At 44.0% G+C, this 16,439-nt stretch overlaps 1 long non-coding RNA gene across 1 annotated transcript in view; it reads left to right on the top strand.

Annotated features, from left to right (window-relative positions):
• The first annotated feature begins 11,044 nt into the window (after positions 1-11,044).
• The window catches only part of LOC310841703, a 39,925-nt gene continuing 34,530 nt past the window's right edge, over positions 11,045-16,439 (top strand). The window contains exon 1 of the long non-coding RNA XR_014562708.1: positions 11,045-11,154. This is a non-coding gene — a long non-coding RNA (uncharacterized lncRNA). The remainder of the gene's footprint in view (positions 11,155-16,439) is intronic.

A 16,439-nucleotide genomic window follows, 5' to 3' on the forward strand; every position in this document is an offset into this window, starting at 1 on the left:
ATTGTCATTTTAAACTCATTTAAATTATTCTACGTAAGTCATTCCACCACCACAACTCCATACACATGTAAAGGAGTAGGCAACCTAAGGCCCGGGGGCCAGATGTGGCCCAGTCGCCTTCTCAATCTGGCCTGCGGATGGTCCAGGAATCAGCATGTTTTTACATGAGTAGAATGTGTCCTTTTATTTAAAATACATCTCTGGGTTATTTGTGGGGCATAGAAATTTGTTCATATTTTTTTTCAAAATATAGTCTGCCCCCCACATGGTCTGAGGGACGGTGGACTGGCCCACAGCTGAAAAAGGTTGCCGACCCCTGCACATGTCTTTTCTTTTCATGATTTACTCCATCCCACTCTTGGTTTGTATCCATCTTGATCTCCTTGTTTTTAATAAATGCATAGAAATCAACAGGTGAGAGGGAAGGAATCAACAGCCTGGAGATGTAGTGATTGGAAAAGCTTAGTCTTTCTCTCGAAAGCTGTTGCCTCTCATGCAGATCTTAAAGGCAAAGATATTCCGCCTAAATCAATAAATCAATAATTAAATATAGGTGGGGCGGAGATTGCAGTCTGATCACACGAAATGAGCCCATTGCTAATGAGAGATTTTGCTTCTCATAATCTCTCAAGTTTAAATGCAGGAAACTATATAGCAGAAGAGCAATGCCAGCCGGTTTGCCAGCACAGTGGCTGGCGCTTGCATGATGGCACAGCTCACAGGTTCAACACTATCAGGAGACTGTGGTTTTGCTGCTAGCATTGGCTAGCTTGGAACCGTAACCATGGCAGCAGCAGCGGTAGCTTCTGCAGTGCAAGATGGCTTAAGGGAAAGATTTTATTATTATTAAAAAGAAATGATTAAAATTGTAATAATTATATAGGAACAGCAGTCCCACTGTGAGCCTGATTTCCTTAGGGCTTTCCACCTGCAACAGGTGTTGGGTTGTTCTCCTGGGTGCCTGCTTGGACTGCTGGCACAGAGAGAACATTACTAAGGCCAGCAGTCAGAGGGGAAAGGGCTTTGCAAGATGCCATTTCCCTTCATGGCAGCCTTTCCACACAGAGAGATGTATGGCCCTAGGATCTGGCACTGGCTGTGGGGAGCAATCCATGTTTCTGCGACATTATCAGGATTTTTCATGTCACTAAAAAGAAGCCGGGTTGTGGGTGAGGAGGAAGCAAATGATTAAATTATTGCTTGGCGACATGGAGCTCCGCAGTCAATTTTTTAAAAATGGGTTCTTTTTCTAAACCCCCTTACTAATCTCCAACTCCCGTGACATTTTCCTCCTCTGGGTTTTTGGTATCAAGTCGTTACTGCTGCTGCGATTGGGGTGAGAGAAAAAGGGTTGGAGCATGACTGGTTTTTTCAACCAGGAGCATATGAGACATGCTTGCGACCTATTTCAGGGACCATTGTGTATTACAGCCAAGTTAACCCAGTTGTGCACTGCATAGTACTTGTATGGTTGCTAGCTTGTAGCATATAAGAAACACTGTATGTAGCAGTGTCTGATGGGGAATGAAGCTGGGACATGGAGAGCCCTCAGTAGGACTGGGGCCCGGTTTAAGTGCCCTCCCATGGATCCTGTCTCCCATTAGTGTTGAGCAGTGATGTTCTGAGCAGCACCAAGATTCTGGGTCGAGCTGCCATTTTAAGTAGGAAATTTAAGTTAGATTCAGTCACCTGGCATTGCTCAAAGCACCAGAAAAAGGGTGCTACTGGGCTTAGGCATTATAGTAAGAGCGTAACCACACCTCACACCTAGATCTCCACTCTCCATTGCTCTCCAGATGCCAAGCCTTCAATTCACAGTCCTTTGTGACCCTGACAGGGCTGCGCAATGGCCTCCAACATCAGAATACCAATTGCTGGGAATCACAGGTGGGCAGAGTGCTGTTGCGCTATTGTCCAGCTTGCAGGCTTCCCACAGGCGTTGGCCACAGTGAGAGCAGGATGCTGGGCTAGAGGTCCATTGACCTGATCCAGCAGGCTCATCTTATGTTCTTCAAGCCTTGACGTAAATTTCCAGATCATAGATGCAGAATAATTCTTCCTATTCTTTTTCGACAACTTTCTTTTCAGCTCAGAGTTGGAGCCTTCTCCACTTTTAAAAATAAATAAATATACTTTTCTTCTGTGCTAGGCACACAGTCCTGTGGTCCAGTTCCTAACTCCTAATAACTCAGCTCCCTACAAGTATACAAAAAGAACCCTCCTCTCATTTCTTTTATGAAGTAGTGTAGTAGACCAGCTGTGAATGCCAGCAGCTATGTGACAAGGTTGCATGCAGTTTGACTAGTTGATAGAATGTTTTGCCATCCACAAAAATGAACTGAGAACTCTTGTCAAGATCAAAGCTGACTCAACTACATGAGATGCAGAGTTTCACCATTCAGATCTCTCCTGTTGTTTCATTGTGTATTCACTACCATATTGTGCTTGACTACCACTGCCTTGAGGGTCTCACAGCTGAAATCAGATAGACCATAACCAGCCCCCTAACACAAACGGGTAAACAACACAAACAAGACAACAACAACAACAACAACAACAGGGTTTACAAGAAAGACCAGAATTCAATGTACAAACCTGTTGGCTACATGCATAATTTAATGAGGATATTTTGTTGCTTGATTTGTCACTTAGGATGTAAAGGAAAACTCTATAAGAGACGAAAGCCAGGCTTTGGAGAACAATTATTACATTTTATCTCATCTTTCCTTCAAGAATCAAAAGGTGGTATACATGGTCCCTCTTTTATCTTAACCACAACTGTGAAGTAGTTCAGGCTGAGAGATGGTGACTAGGCCAAGCAAGCTTCAGGGCTGAGTGGAGATTTGAATCTGGGTCTTCCACATCATAATCTGGTGTACTTTTAAGTATTACACCACAGTGTTTAGTCATGTACAGTATACACTACACCTTTAAAGCACATTTGAAGCACATTCTTTCCCTTAAAGAATTCTGGGCACTGTAGTTTACCCCTCACAGAATTACAGTTCCCAGCAACCCTTAACAAACTTAACAAACTACACCAGCCAGAATTCTTTAAGGGAAAGAGTATGTTTCAAATGTGCTTTAAATGATAATACCCGATCCTACAGTTTTTCAAAACGGGCAAGGCCTTTCGTGGGGTTAGGGACCCATATTATAAGTTTGTACCAGGCCCAAAAAAATGACACTTGGGTGTTGCCCAGGAAAGAGAAAATCCATATGTTGCTGGGGGACTTGAGCACTTACTCTTGTGTCTAGGTGGGTAAGCAGCTGTTTCTTTTGGATGTGAAGTTCCATGTGACCGAGGAAATCTTGTCTTCTGTCAGGGTTTCCTTGGAGCTCCTGTGTTGCCTTTCTGGCTGTGAGGAGCCTGCCCGGATAAGGAGTGACATAAACCTCAAAATTCAATTTTAACCATGTCCCTTGAAAGCTTGTTGAATTGGAGAAATTAACTTGAGGAAAAGAGCACAAGGAGGCTGAGGGCTGTCATATCAAATGAAAAGGCCTTCTCCCTCAACGGGTGTGCCTCCCAGCTGAAACCATCTCGGATCCATCACTTTAGTTGTGGCCCATTAAAGATTAACCAAAAACATGTTCATCATTAACATGTGCCAGCTTCATTCCTGGAGCTCCTGATGCCCATTTGCAGGGCTTTTGTTATGCATTTTTCAGTACTTTGTCTCTTTAATTGTTCACTCTCCTCTGACATGAGGCTGGGCTGTGGCTTGGAAATTGCTTGTCAGACTCAACTTCTATTAGGTAAAGGAAGTTAGAGAATGCAGAGGCCTAGTCAAGCCTAGCTCGTTGGCCTGTTTACCAGGATGGAGTCTAGTTCTTTGTACATCAAACCAGAGGGAATTGTTCTTTCTTTGAGGAAGACATGCATGTGCAAGCTGTTTCCTTCTCTCTACCTTTCATTTTGCGCCTATGGATAGGTGGTTCTAAAGTGTGTGAACTGGGTTGTATACGAACCCTGGATGAGGTTGCATTTCCTTTGAAGGAGCAGGTACATTGTTTGGGGTTGCTCCTAGATGCATCCCTCTCACCAGAAGTCAGGTGACCTCAGTAGCTTGGAGCACCCATTTCTATCTTTGGTTGGTATGCCAACTACAGCTATTCATGGACAGAGATAGCCTTGTCACTGTGGTTCATACTTTGGTGACCTCATGATTAGAGGCACTGTTAATGTGCTGTATGTGGGGCTACCCTTGCAAGGGGTTTGAAAGCTGTAGCTAACATAAAATGCAGCTGCTAGGTACTTAGTAGGACACTCAGTATTACACCAGTGTTGAAAGATCAGTACTGGCTTCCTATTAGCTACTGAGTTGAGTTAGTTGTTGACATTTAAAGCCCTAAACAACTTGGTTCCAGGATATTTTGCAGATCACCTCACCTGGTACAGACCAAGGCAGTCTTTTCAGATTTTCTGAGGAAAACTTGCTGGTCATTGCATGAACAGATTGTCACTTGGTGACAGCACAGAAGCAAGCCTTCTGTGGTTGCACTCACCATCTAAAATGCCCTCCCTTTGATAAATTTCAAAACAGAGACAGTAAGGACCTTTAAAAACCTAGGAAAAATTTGTATGTCTACCCAAGCTTTCCTGGAATTGGGCGGCAGACAAGCAAAAGAGAAGGAGATGGAGGTGAGGGGGTGGCATTTTCTCTGTTACCTCAAGCAGCAAAACATCCTGGGCTGTCCCTTATACATTATAAGCTGCTGCAGAAGTAGGAGTAGTGGTGCATGTACAAAGGAAAGGGGTGTGTGTGGTTTGGGTGACTATAAGGGCTGGTAGGAATGGGAAGTAGGGAATTCCCTAATTCTTCACCGGCTTGGATTTTGAATTTATACAAGCTGAAGAAAAATGTTGAAGTTGTAAAGTCCTCCAATTAGCCTTGGAGAACTTTGCTGTTATCGCTAATACTAATACTCTTTCATGAAGTTTTGTGCCAATATGTTTACGTCTGTGGTGTTTGCAAGCTACTTGGTTCTACCCTGAAGTGATAACTTCTCCTGGTTTTCTGCCAAAGAGCACTGGGAAGATAGCCCATATTTTCTCGGGTTTTCTACAGATTGGCTAATCAATTAAAGCTAAAGGACACTTTAGTCTAAGAGATGGGTTTGTTTTTTTAAAGAAAAGTTTATGTGGCAAGAGAAAGCCATCACTGCCTCTGGTATACACAACACTGCCTTTTGTCTACTCTTGCCTTTGGTCGAAAGGTTGTGTGTACTTTTAAAGCACTACAAAAATCTGCCAAACCTTTTTGAACTGACATGACAGTGGGGCAGAAAAATAAATAAGATAATGAAAAACCATTCAACTAACGTGAAGCTGCTAATGGAAAAAACCAACAACATGTGCAGGCTGAAGACTTATAAAAATACTAAGGGTCTGTACTGCACTTTATATTCAGGTTGTGAACCAACGGGTATGGGGAGAACACTGTTTTCCCACTTGATTTTTACTCAGTTATCAGAAAAGCAAGAACTGTAGCAAGGTCTGTTGCTCAGTGCTGTGTTTTTAAAATCCCATGTTCAATTCCCAACATCTCCAGGTAGGGCTGGGAAAGATTTCTGTGCTGGAGTCACTATGCCTTGAAACAGCAGTTGCTGAAATCAGAAGTGCTGCTGCGCTCAGGTCCTGCTGATGGTCAGTCTTTCCATGGGCATCTGGTTGACCTTGGTGAGAACATGATACTATCCTTGGTCTGATACAGCGGGGCTCTTCTTATGCCCTATTAGAAGATTCTTGCAAGCCTTTGCTAGTCAGTGTTGAGTAGACGGTACTGAGACACATGGAATGGACCAGTGGTCTGATTCGGTATAGGCATCTTCTTGTGTTTCACTTCCAAGCATCGCCGTGCTATCATGATTTCTTTATTTCAAGAGTTGGTAAAGTGGCCACTTACCATCTCGCTCAAGAGGAGGAAATTCATAACCCAAGAAAAGAAGATATAAATTTGCATATGCCAATACTGGACTATCTTTAGAAAACTGGGGTGCACGATTGCCGTAAGAGTTGGAACCCTATCCTATATCTACAAATCTTAGCACTTTCCTAACTCATCCCCCACAATACAAACCCAACATTTGTGTGAATAATAACAGCCTTTATGTAAATAAGTCCTCACTGGCACAGCTGGTGCATTATCAAGTAGCTTCTGTGTGTGCAATAGTTGTATGACTCAGCCCTAACTTAAAGCAGGGTCGCACCCACACTTAAAGTACATTTATGCCACTTTAACAGTCATGATTTCCCCCAAAGAATCCTGGTAGCTGTATCTTATCCTTCACATATGTACAGTTCCCAGCACCCTTAACAAACTACAGTTCCTCGGGTTCTGTGTCTGTGTGAGCCATAAGTGACAGTGACATAAAAATACCTTAAATGTATAGGGTGCATGTAGCTCCACTGTTAGGCTGCCCATTTTGGCATCATTCTGTGTTTTCTGTTGGGCTTTAGTGAAGCTTGCCAAGCATTCTGTACGCTTGTGACAGCCACACAGATCACACACTGCCATTTGCCAGGCTGCAGCAAGGATCACAACAGCTATGCCTGCCAGAGGGAGAAAACAAAAGCCAAGCCTGGTGATTAGTTTGACTTTTTAAATCAGCCGGGCCCCATGGGGTCTCTGTAAGCCAGCTAACATATGCTGGCATTTGATTTAATTTGGGTATATTGGTAACCAGATTAATTCTGGCATTCACCGTTTTTTTGTAATGCGGCTGCACGTGTATCCAAATTTTAATTGCTAAAAAATACCTGAGTAGCAAGCACTTTATGACCATCCCGTTATATAAAGAGCCACCTACACAGGCATGTTTACTGCTCAGTAACAGGAACAGCCCGATCAGAAGGTCGGTGGTTTGAATCCCCACAACGGGATGAGGTCCCGTTACTCGGTCCCTGCTCCTGCCCACCTAGCAGTTCGAAAGCATGTCAAAGTGCAAGTAGATAAATAGGTATCGCTCCGGCAGGAAGGTAAACGGCGTTTCCGTGCGCTGCCCTGGTTTGCAAACTGGCTTAGTCATGCTGGCCACATGACCCGGAAGCTGTACGCCGGCTCCCTCGGCCAATAAAGCGAGATGAGTGCAGCAACCCCAGAGTTGGCCACGACTGGACCTAATGGTCAGGGGTCCCTTTAACTTTACCTTTAACAGGAACAGCAAGAAACAGCCTATCCCTGGATGACTACTGCTTCAACTGATCCTTTTGCACTGGCCTTACATTGTGTAGTGACAAGAGTAATGCACCCTTCTGATTTCCTGTGGAAGTGTTCCACTTCTTGAAGCTGCTTTCTCCCAGCTGGACTCTGATATTAGAAGTGAGGTACGCTAGAGGCAGCAGGTGGGTGTTGATGCCCTCCCCTGTTTTCTCCTTTTCATGTTTTGTTTCAGGCCCAATTCAAAATATTGACCTGAGACTAGGGTACCTGAAACATCACCTCTCTCTCCTTTGCTTGTTTGTGCTTTGAGAGCTTCATCAGAACCCCTTCTCTGGGTTTAGCTGTCTGTGCTGGCAGGCAGCAACTCTGTAGGGTACCAGGCAGAGTTCATTCCCCACCTTATTAGCCATTATCTATTTTTTTTGGTCGGAGAATGAACCTGGGATCAGCAGCATGCACAGAGCTTTCGCCCCCTTTGCTCTCATGTTCAGCTCAGCACTGGGGAAAATAGTATGAGCAATATGGCCAATAGGGAACGTAATGGCAAGAGTGCATTTCTCAGACTATTATGAGAAAACACACCCCTCCCATTGATGATTGTGGACGAAGGTCCTGTACAAAGGCCTTCATAAGAAGCCATCACAGCAGTTAAGTGAGCTGCGAGCGTGTTAATGCTGGCAAGTCAGTAGCAAAATGGGATTTGTGGAGTTAAAAGGCCCATGCAGACGCCTTGGAGGAGCTCTCGATGAAACGTAATTGTTGAGGAGATGCTTATATGTATGTGCATGTTTGTACTTTTAATCATCTATTAGTGTGAAATACGGTAATAAGCCATTCAATAATTAATTGACCAGGCCCAAGCTCCATATTCCAGTGCTGAGGCTGAGGGTGCCCACTCAAGAGTTGCCGACAAATGGTGTGCAAAGTAATTGCCTGATGAAGAAAAGGAAGATATTAACATTAGATTTTCCAGGCTCCTCAGATGAATTCATCATGGTGGGTCTGAGGCTTTGGATAGGATTTACTCTGCTAATTCACCACTAATTAATGTTCTAAATTGGGCTGGATGTCAGAACAAGGGGAGGGGGCAGATCTAAATATTTTTCAGGAAAGAGCAAGGATAGAGATAAGACAGAAATGTTTTGCTTCCGTTTTAAGGGATAAGTAGGGCTGTGAGAAGGTATTGTTTCCTGTTGCACCTGCAATTCGTTGCATGCATCAGAGTTCCTGTTCCCCTGTAGCCCCTCTTTTGCCAAAATCTACATTACCTGTAATTTCGTAACTTTTGTAATTAATTATGTAAATTACATAGGTTACATTTTCATTACGTTATTCCAGCCCATTCATTTCAATGCAATGCAAAGGAATCACAATGCAAATGTGTAAAAATGTAACCAATTGTGTATCATTTGGGGACTGAAAGCCTCAATGACAGCAAATACCGACCATATTCACTGAATTTATTTCCATCCTGGACACAGAACAGATAAGCGAACACCAGCAATTTGCACTCCCATGTCTGTTTTTGTTGGAATTCCTCTACATCTCTAGGTGTGAAGAAGTGGTTCTAACACAGGAGCTTCTAACCTGTGGCCCTCTAGATGTTGTTTGACTCAAACTCCCATCAGCCTCCACCAGCCAGTAGTCAGGCATAGTGGGAGTTGTGGTATTCTTTTAGAGTGCTCTTGCCTGGCAGGCTGGCTGTGTCCTTGTACTATGATGGTGTCACTCACTTCCCTGGGTGGAGGATGGAGAAGGCTGTGTGTGTTGGAACCTCTGACTTTCGTGTGGCTGGGTTTTAGCCTACTGCACAAAGGCACAAGTCACTGCCCATGTTTGCCTCTGGTGTTGCCTGCTGCTGGCATGTGTCCCTTGGAATGTTCCTGAGAATCTTTCAGGCTACGAAAAGGTTTCCTGTCCTTGGTGTAGATAATACTGAGCTAGATGGACTAGTGGTCTATCTTTTGCATAAGACCCCAGAGAACCACTGTCAGTATAAACGGTAGCACTTCTTCACTAGATTGTTTGCTTTTCTAATAAAAAAAAGCTTAAGGTTACATTTCAACCGACTGAAGATATTTTCGTAAAGCTCAGCGGGTTTTGCAAATTTAACCTATGCAGCCAGGACTAAGTGCCACTGAATTCAATGGTAACTATGTGTAGGACTGCAGGAGGGCAACAGGGTTAGCCACCCCAGCCTTATAGCATCGATCCAGGTTAGCACTCTGCCTTTACTTAAATAAGAAACATTTATTGGCTAGAGTGCACAGGAGAACACACAAAAACAGTCTCACAAAGAAATAAAAGTAAAACGTTGATTTCTAGCTACATTAGAGAAGAGTCACAATGCAAAATCAGGCTGTGATCCTGTACCTATTTACCTAGGGACAAATCTCATTGCAATTGATGGCACTTACTTCTGAATAGATGCAGAAACCTTAGGATGCAGATCCTCTCTTTACATTGCTGTAAAGAGGCAGTGGGGATTGCAGCATCTAACACTCATTCTGCCTACACTGCAGTTTGGTCTTCCCTTCATGGAAATCTTTACCTGGTCAACTTTAACTGGATCAAAGTGGTGCAGCAATAACAGTGCCAGCATATTTGCAAAGCTAAGCAGAGTCCGGTATGGTTTCACATTGGATGGGGGACCGTGGGTTGAGATTCCTGCATTACAGGAGACTGGATTAGATGACCCTTAGGATCCCTTCCATCTCTATAATTCTATGATTCTATAAACAACAGACTTCTTAAACATCAGGCAAAAGGCAGACTACCTCCTGGTTGCAAAGGAGAGCTGGAAATGGCCCACCTGAAGATGTCTTGGTGCAACCATCTTGGGAAGATTTCTAGAGCTAGCCATACTATTATGCTGCAGCATCCATTTCATACATCTTGTTGTTGCTTTCAGGCACATAAATGGGGAAACCAATTTTTGGAAGCCTATGTAGATGCAGTTTCTTCAGCAAGAAGAGAGTCTTTTTCAGAAGACGATGCCTGCCCATTTAGGCTGAAGTGAATTTGGGCTGCAGTGACATCTCTCTGCCACACCCACCATCCACTTTACTATCACAGATTAGAACCATTTGGTTTATACTCACTCTTCTTCCAGCCCCACAAAGGACGGCTGAATATGATACCTCCATCATTCCAGAGGAAGTTTTTGGTTGCCAGGTTCCTTTAAGGCTCACACTGAATCACTAAGACATGGGTGAAGGTGGATGGAGAGAGATCCGCAAGTTCATTTCCTGCCTTTCCAGCAGAAGCCCTTAGAGGAATTTTCAAAAGATGTATTACTGACAGCTGGCAACTCTGTTATCCCCAATTTAAATTTATTAGCACCGAGGGCTGCTCTTCTGTCATTAGGCACCCTGTGCTTTGTGTTAATAAGTCTCTGGCTGGAAGTGGGATCTTTTGCACCAGACTGAAGGGATCTAAGGCACTGTCCTTGGCGTCTCAGGAATGCAAAGAAATGCTTTGACTTTCCTGAGTGGGATAATGTCTTTGATACACAAACTGACAAAGGGCTTCTAAATGTATAATCATTCTGTATTTATAAGGCATGTGATTACTTCTCTGTACGCCTACAAAGGTTTGAAAAAGTCAAGGCAAATTGATCCCAAAGCATCCGTTTTACTGAGGACATGTCCATTCCGCTGAATAGATTATGTGCTCTGTGCTCTGTGTGTGCACACATATGTCTCTGCTGCACAACGTGTACTTGCAAATTGCATGCCTGTAAAAGAAAACGTAGAAACCAGTCTTAAAGCCAAGAAAGGAAAAAGGACTGATGTGATTCATTCTCCGTTCCCTTTCAATATTGTAGTGCCATCATTTTCTTCATGCTCTCTTTCCTTCTCACTCTTTCCGTCTCCAGCTCTCCACAGAAAACAGGGGACTCAACTTGTGGGGGGGTGTCCCCCCTCCCCCCATCAACCTTCCCCCAGACAGACCAATGAGAATCGAGCATGCTCAGTTAGTACAGAAGGTGAGCTGACATTTAGTTAGCAAGGAGAAAGGTGATGGGGACAAGAGAATGGAACGGAGTGGCTAGGACTCTGAACAGAAACACTGCACAATGCAACACTTTGTTTCGGGTAGGGCACATGAAGCAAGGAGTTGTGCCAAAGGCTTCTGGGAAAAGACCGGTTTACACTCTGCTAAGCTGAAACCATCAAACTCCAACAGTAATAAATTAAATTAAACTTACAACTGTGCCATTGAAATATCAACCACGAATAGCAAGCATTGCCGCTATTGATTGCACTTTCAGAGAAGTTGAACTCCACTCCCACCCTTGGCATAAAGAACCCCCGCTGTCACCAAAGTGACTGTCTTTCTGGAGGAGGAAACTTCTCCCTGCTAATGCAGAACGTTAATTTAGTGTTTGGGACAAAGAAGCCCCCCTCCCCAGAGAGGGTGTGGGAGAAGGTGAGCGAGGTGGGCGTTTAACAGAGAAAGTGTGATTATTGAAGCTTCCTAGCCGGTGCCAGCAGGTCTCTAACTCTCCTCCTCATAAAGATGCCTGCATTCGTTCATTCAGGCCACTTTGATAGGAAATCCAATGAGCATTTACAAGCTCCCAGCCCATTAACGAATGGGTTCATAAAGCAGGAACAAAAGATAATCGATACCCTCCTTGTGGGCAGGGAGGGAGAACTGAAAGGCTTTGCTAATCACATACATGCTGCTGGCCTTACTTCACAAGCCTCCATCGTGCAGGTTGCAGAAGAGTGCCACTCTGCTTGGCATCTGGCTCTGCAGCTCTTATCTTGTGGCATTGTGAGCGCGTCTTTCATTCTCCCTTGTAATGAGTCTGCTGTTGTCTTTCCCTTCTCTCCTCCACACAAGTGAAAGGAGGGGGGCGCCACTAATGGCGACTCGCTGCAGCGATCAATAGAAGAGAAGCATATTAAGCAGGCTCTCTGGGGAGAATATCTGTCAATAGGAGTGGTGGTTTTGAGTGAAGCTCAATTGCACAGCTGTGCCACTTCGTAAATATCAGTTTATAATGATCACCCAAGGGGCTGTGTGGAATGCCCTTCTGGGGAGTTTATTATATTGATCACATTTGCATCGTGTCCTTCCTCCATCAGCGGCATACATTTTTAGCCCCACACTGATCCTATGAGGTAGACAAGTCAGTGAGAGCATGAGTGGCCCAAGGGCATCCAGTGAACTTCAAAATCCAGTGATTTGCACCAAGAAATCTCTGTTCAGTATCCAATCTAGCACTCTTTGCCTTCTTCTTGAGAGATGCAAAGTCCAAACTCTTGTCACAGGTTTAGTGAGGGCTGTTCATTCTGGTAACTCACAAAACCAGATCCTGGTGTGTTATCATATATACTTCTTAAAAGTAGCCTACAGATGACCAGCCTATAAGCCTGTAAGTGGATAGATGCTGTGGGTTTCTCCTGCCCCCCTCATGTGACTTTCTGAAGGCTCTCATTGCCCTAAAGATTCATCTTCTCATTAAGACTTTGCATTTCGAATCTCCAAATTTGTTTTGTTTTTGTTTTTTCAAAAGGACTGGAGGAAACCTAATTAGCCCACCACAGTGAGCCTGATGGTCCTAGACAGTCAGGAATTGACAGCAAGTGTGTTGCTGGAATTGATACTCAACTCTTCCTCTGAAATAGATAGAAATTAATATCCCTATATATCATGGCTGCCAGATTGCAGCTGTCATCCTGTTACAATGCTTCGTGTTCAGCAGTAATTGTCTGAGGCCTAATTTAAATGTGACATAGTCTGCTCTCAAGGTGTGCTCAAGACAGGAGCATTGTGGGAATGGTACATAACTATGCACTCTTATCGTGTGGGGCAGAAGCTTTATACCAGAGTAGCATGGGATTGCCACAACCAAATGGCTCAGGTAGTGCTTAAGTGGGGTCTAAATCATTAATGTGATATTGTGGCCACTTAGAAACCAGAGCCCACTTGCTGAGGATGGGATGGGACTCTCTTCGCCACAAGTGGTTTTGGTATACTGAAAGGAAAGTCAGCTCCATTTTAGGAAATATTATTTGTGGCATCCGTCTCCTTTGTAAGGAGTTGGTCTGCATATTCATTTAGCCTCAACAAACAGAGAGACTTTGGTCATCTTAAAGGTGCCAAAGGTGCCAAGCTATGAGTCATAAGCTTTTGTGAGCCGGAACCCAGTTCATTAGATGCATCTGATGCAACAAAGAGAACTCTGACCCACTTCATGTTGAATACCTTCTTTCAACATGTGGGGGTGGGGCATGGGGAATCCTAAAATAGGGATGGGCAAATCTGTCCATTTCAGTTTCTTCTTTTCCCAGTCTTCAGTTTTCCACATTTCCACATTCATTTGCAATTATTTTACATCCTCATGAAAAGTCACCAGCATTTTAGTGTGAATTTCTCCTAATAGACACATTTTTGTATGCAGTTTTGCCTAATAAACACAAAATTATGCATTATATTATATTCCTTTATGTATCCATTTATAGGCACACTTTACCATAGTACGGTATATGTGTTTGGTTCACCTTTAGATGAAAACTGAATTGAATTTCTCCCCATCCCTCCCCTGAAAAAGGATTCCTGATTGCACAGAGATGTGAACATACAGTTGCCAGCCCAAGGATTTTGTCTCGGCCTTCAAATAAAGACATGGAGGTCAGAAGCTGGGACAATGTTCAGTCTTTCCCTTCCACCTTTCAGGATGTCTGAAAAGGGTTAACGTATTCGGAAGTCTTTAATGAACCACTAGACTCTTTTGTCATTTTTGCTGTAACAGACTAATGCAAATACCCCTCTGGCATTCAGTCTCAGGTGTGCAGATCTGATGTTTCTGTTCAGTGATGCTGCCAAAGCTTGTAATTACCCAGTTCATAATACAAAGTTGTTCTGCTCATAATGCTTGGCTGCATTGTGAGGCAAATAACACCCCCCCCCCCCCGGATTGTTTTCTATAACACAGGGAATCTGAGCTGGAGTACTTGTGCTCCATCTCTCCCTGTTACTTATATCACGTAAGTAAATAGGAAGGCGATAAAATTTGGCAGGTCTAGGAAGCTTACAGGTTGGTTTTGAGGAATAATCTAGGCATACTCCTGATGACGTCATCAGGAATACAACAGTATCCGAATGAAAAAAGCATCTTAAGAGGGGAAAAGAAGAACTTGGTATGCCCAGTTCACTCATCAATACTAGCCTTTTCAGAAAACAGTACAATCAGAAAGAAGCAGTGCCTATAATTCATGCCCTTAACCACTCCCCTGCTCTAGCTCTTTTTTGCCAGCTAGCTGCAAAAACTCCCAACTGGCTACTTTCCAGCTTCAAAATTGTTTCCTTTCAACCCCTACCCAGACTGTGGAGTGTAAGCAGCTAGTAGCCACCAGCCATCAAATGCCACCATGCTTACTTAAATACCTCTTATCCATCAGTGCTCACAAAAGCCATTTTAAAATTCTAACCATACAAAAAGCCCTCAAAAGGGGTCATATCTTGCTGGATGGCCACAACGCTATTAATCATATTTATGACCCCTCCTCGTTTTGTGGTAGAGAGCAAGGAATGTCCCTTTAAAGGAAATGGGGGGGGGGGGTTGGAGCTGGCAAAAATGTATTTGCTTTGCAGTCCATGACTGAGCCCAGTAGAATGGGCTTATTTTGCAAGCTTATATTAGCAGCACTCTGAGAGATTGAATTGCACTCTAGGCTCTTAGCCGGCACTGGGCACAGGGAGCTAGTGGAGGAAATTGCTTCCAGTCAATTGGCCCACAGCACAATCATGTAGAAATGCTTCTGGCAAAAGCTCCTGATAAGAGAGCTGGGAAAACAAAGATGCTTAATAAGAAACTATTTGTGATCAAGGTGAGGACACAGTGCTGCAGTCCTGTTTATGCGTCGTCTTGATTGGTAGGAGCTACTGCTGCAGGGCTTACTGAAATGAGCTGAAGGAGGAAGACCTGCTCCAAATAGTTGCTCCTGTATTATTAGCCTTGCTTGAGGTGCGCTCTCTGTCTCTCTCTCTCTCTCTCTCTCTCTCTCTCTCTCTCTCTCTCTCTCACTGTTTTGTTGGATTTGAGAATAATAGAATTCTAGAATTGGTAGGGACACCAACTCTAGATCAACCACCTGCTCAGTGCAGGCATCTTAAGAACATTAAAAATGTCCTGGTGGATCAGCTCATCAGTCCACTATCCTGCTCCCGCAGTGGCCAACCAGATGTGCAAGTGAAGCCAGCGAGTAAGACATGGGCACAAAAGAACTCTCCCCATCTGCAATTCCCAGCAACTGGTATTCAGAGGCATACTTTCTCCATTGGTGGAGGTCAAACACAGCCATAGCAGAGGCAGAACCTATAATCTTGCACCTATAGCACTCCTGACAGATTGCTCTCCAGCTGCAGTGATGGAAAGCACCACCACTTCCTGAGGTGGCCTGCTCCACTGTCAGATAGCTCCTACCATTAGGATGGTTCTCCTCATATTTGCAAAAAATAAAAAATGGCTTCCTTGCCATTTCCACCCATTAGATGAAATTCTGCATGCTGGAGCAAGAAAGAACAAGTCTGTTTCAACACGGCAGTTCTTCAGGTATCTGAAGACAGCTGTCATGTCACGTCTCTCCTTAATCTTATAGTCTCCAGGCTTAACATATCCAGCTTTTTCAATTGAACGGCCTCAGTCCAGTATATCTGAAGGAGCGTCTCCACCCCCATCATTCTACCCGGACACTGAGGTCCAGCGCTGAGGGCCTTCTGGCAGTTCCCTCACTGTGAGAAGCCAAGTTACAGGGAACCAGGCAGAGGGCCTTCTTGGTAGTGGCACCCGCCCTGTGGAACGCAGCAGATGTCAAAGAGAACAACAACTACCAGACTTTTAGAAGACATCTGAAGGCAGCCCTATTTAGCGAAGCTTTTAATGTTTCATATACTATTGTATTTTAATATTTTGTTGGAAGCCGCCCAGAGTGGCTGGGGAAGCCCAGCCAGATGGGCGGGGTATAAATTATTATTATTATTATTATTATTATTGCTTTCTAAACTCTTCATGCTCCTGTTCACTTTGTGCTGTTGTTCATCAGCATCCCTCATAAATGTGGTGCCCAGAACTGGACATGGTACTCCAGATGTGGCCATACCAGGGCACAAAAGAATTGGAATAATAGAAGTGGGAAGAATTGTCCCAGAACCTCACTTTGCAGAAAAATGTGTGGAGGCGGCTAGCTTAAAAGATTATTTCCTTTGGCTATATACCTCTTGATGTAAAGGATCACGGAGTACCTATGCATCCTGTAG

The sequence above is a fragment of the Podarcis gaigeae genome, assembly GCF_964106915.1.
Source record: "Podarcis gaigeae genome assembly, chromosome: 3".
Lineage (NCBI taxonomy): Eukaryota > Metazoa > Chordata > Lepidosauria > Squamata > Lacertidae > Podarcis > Podarcis gaigeae.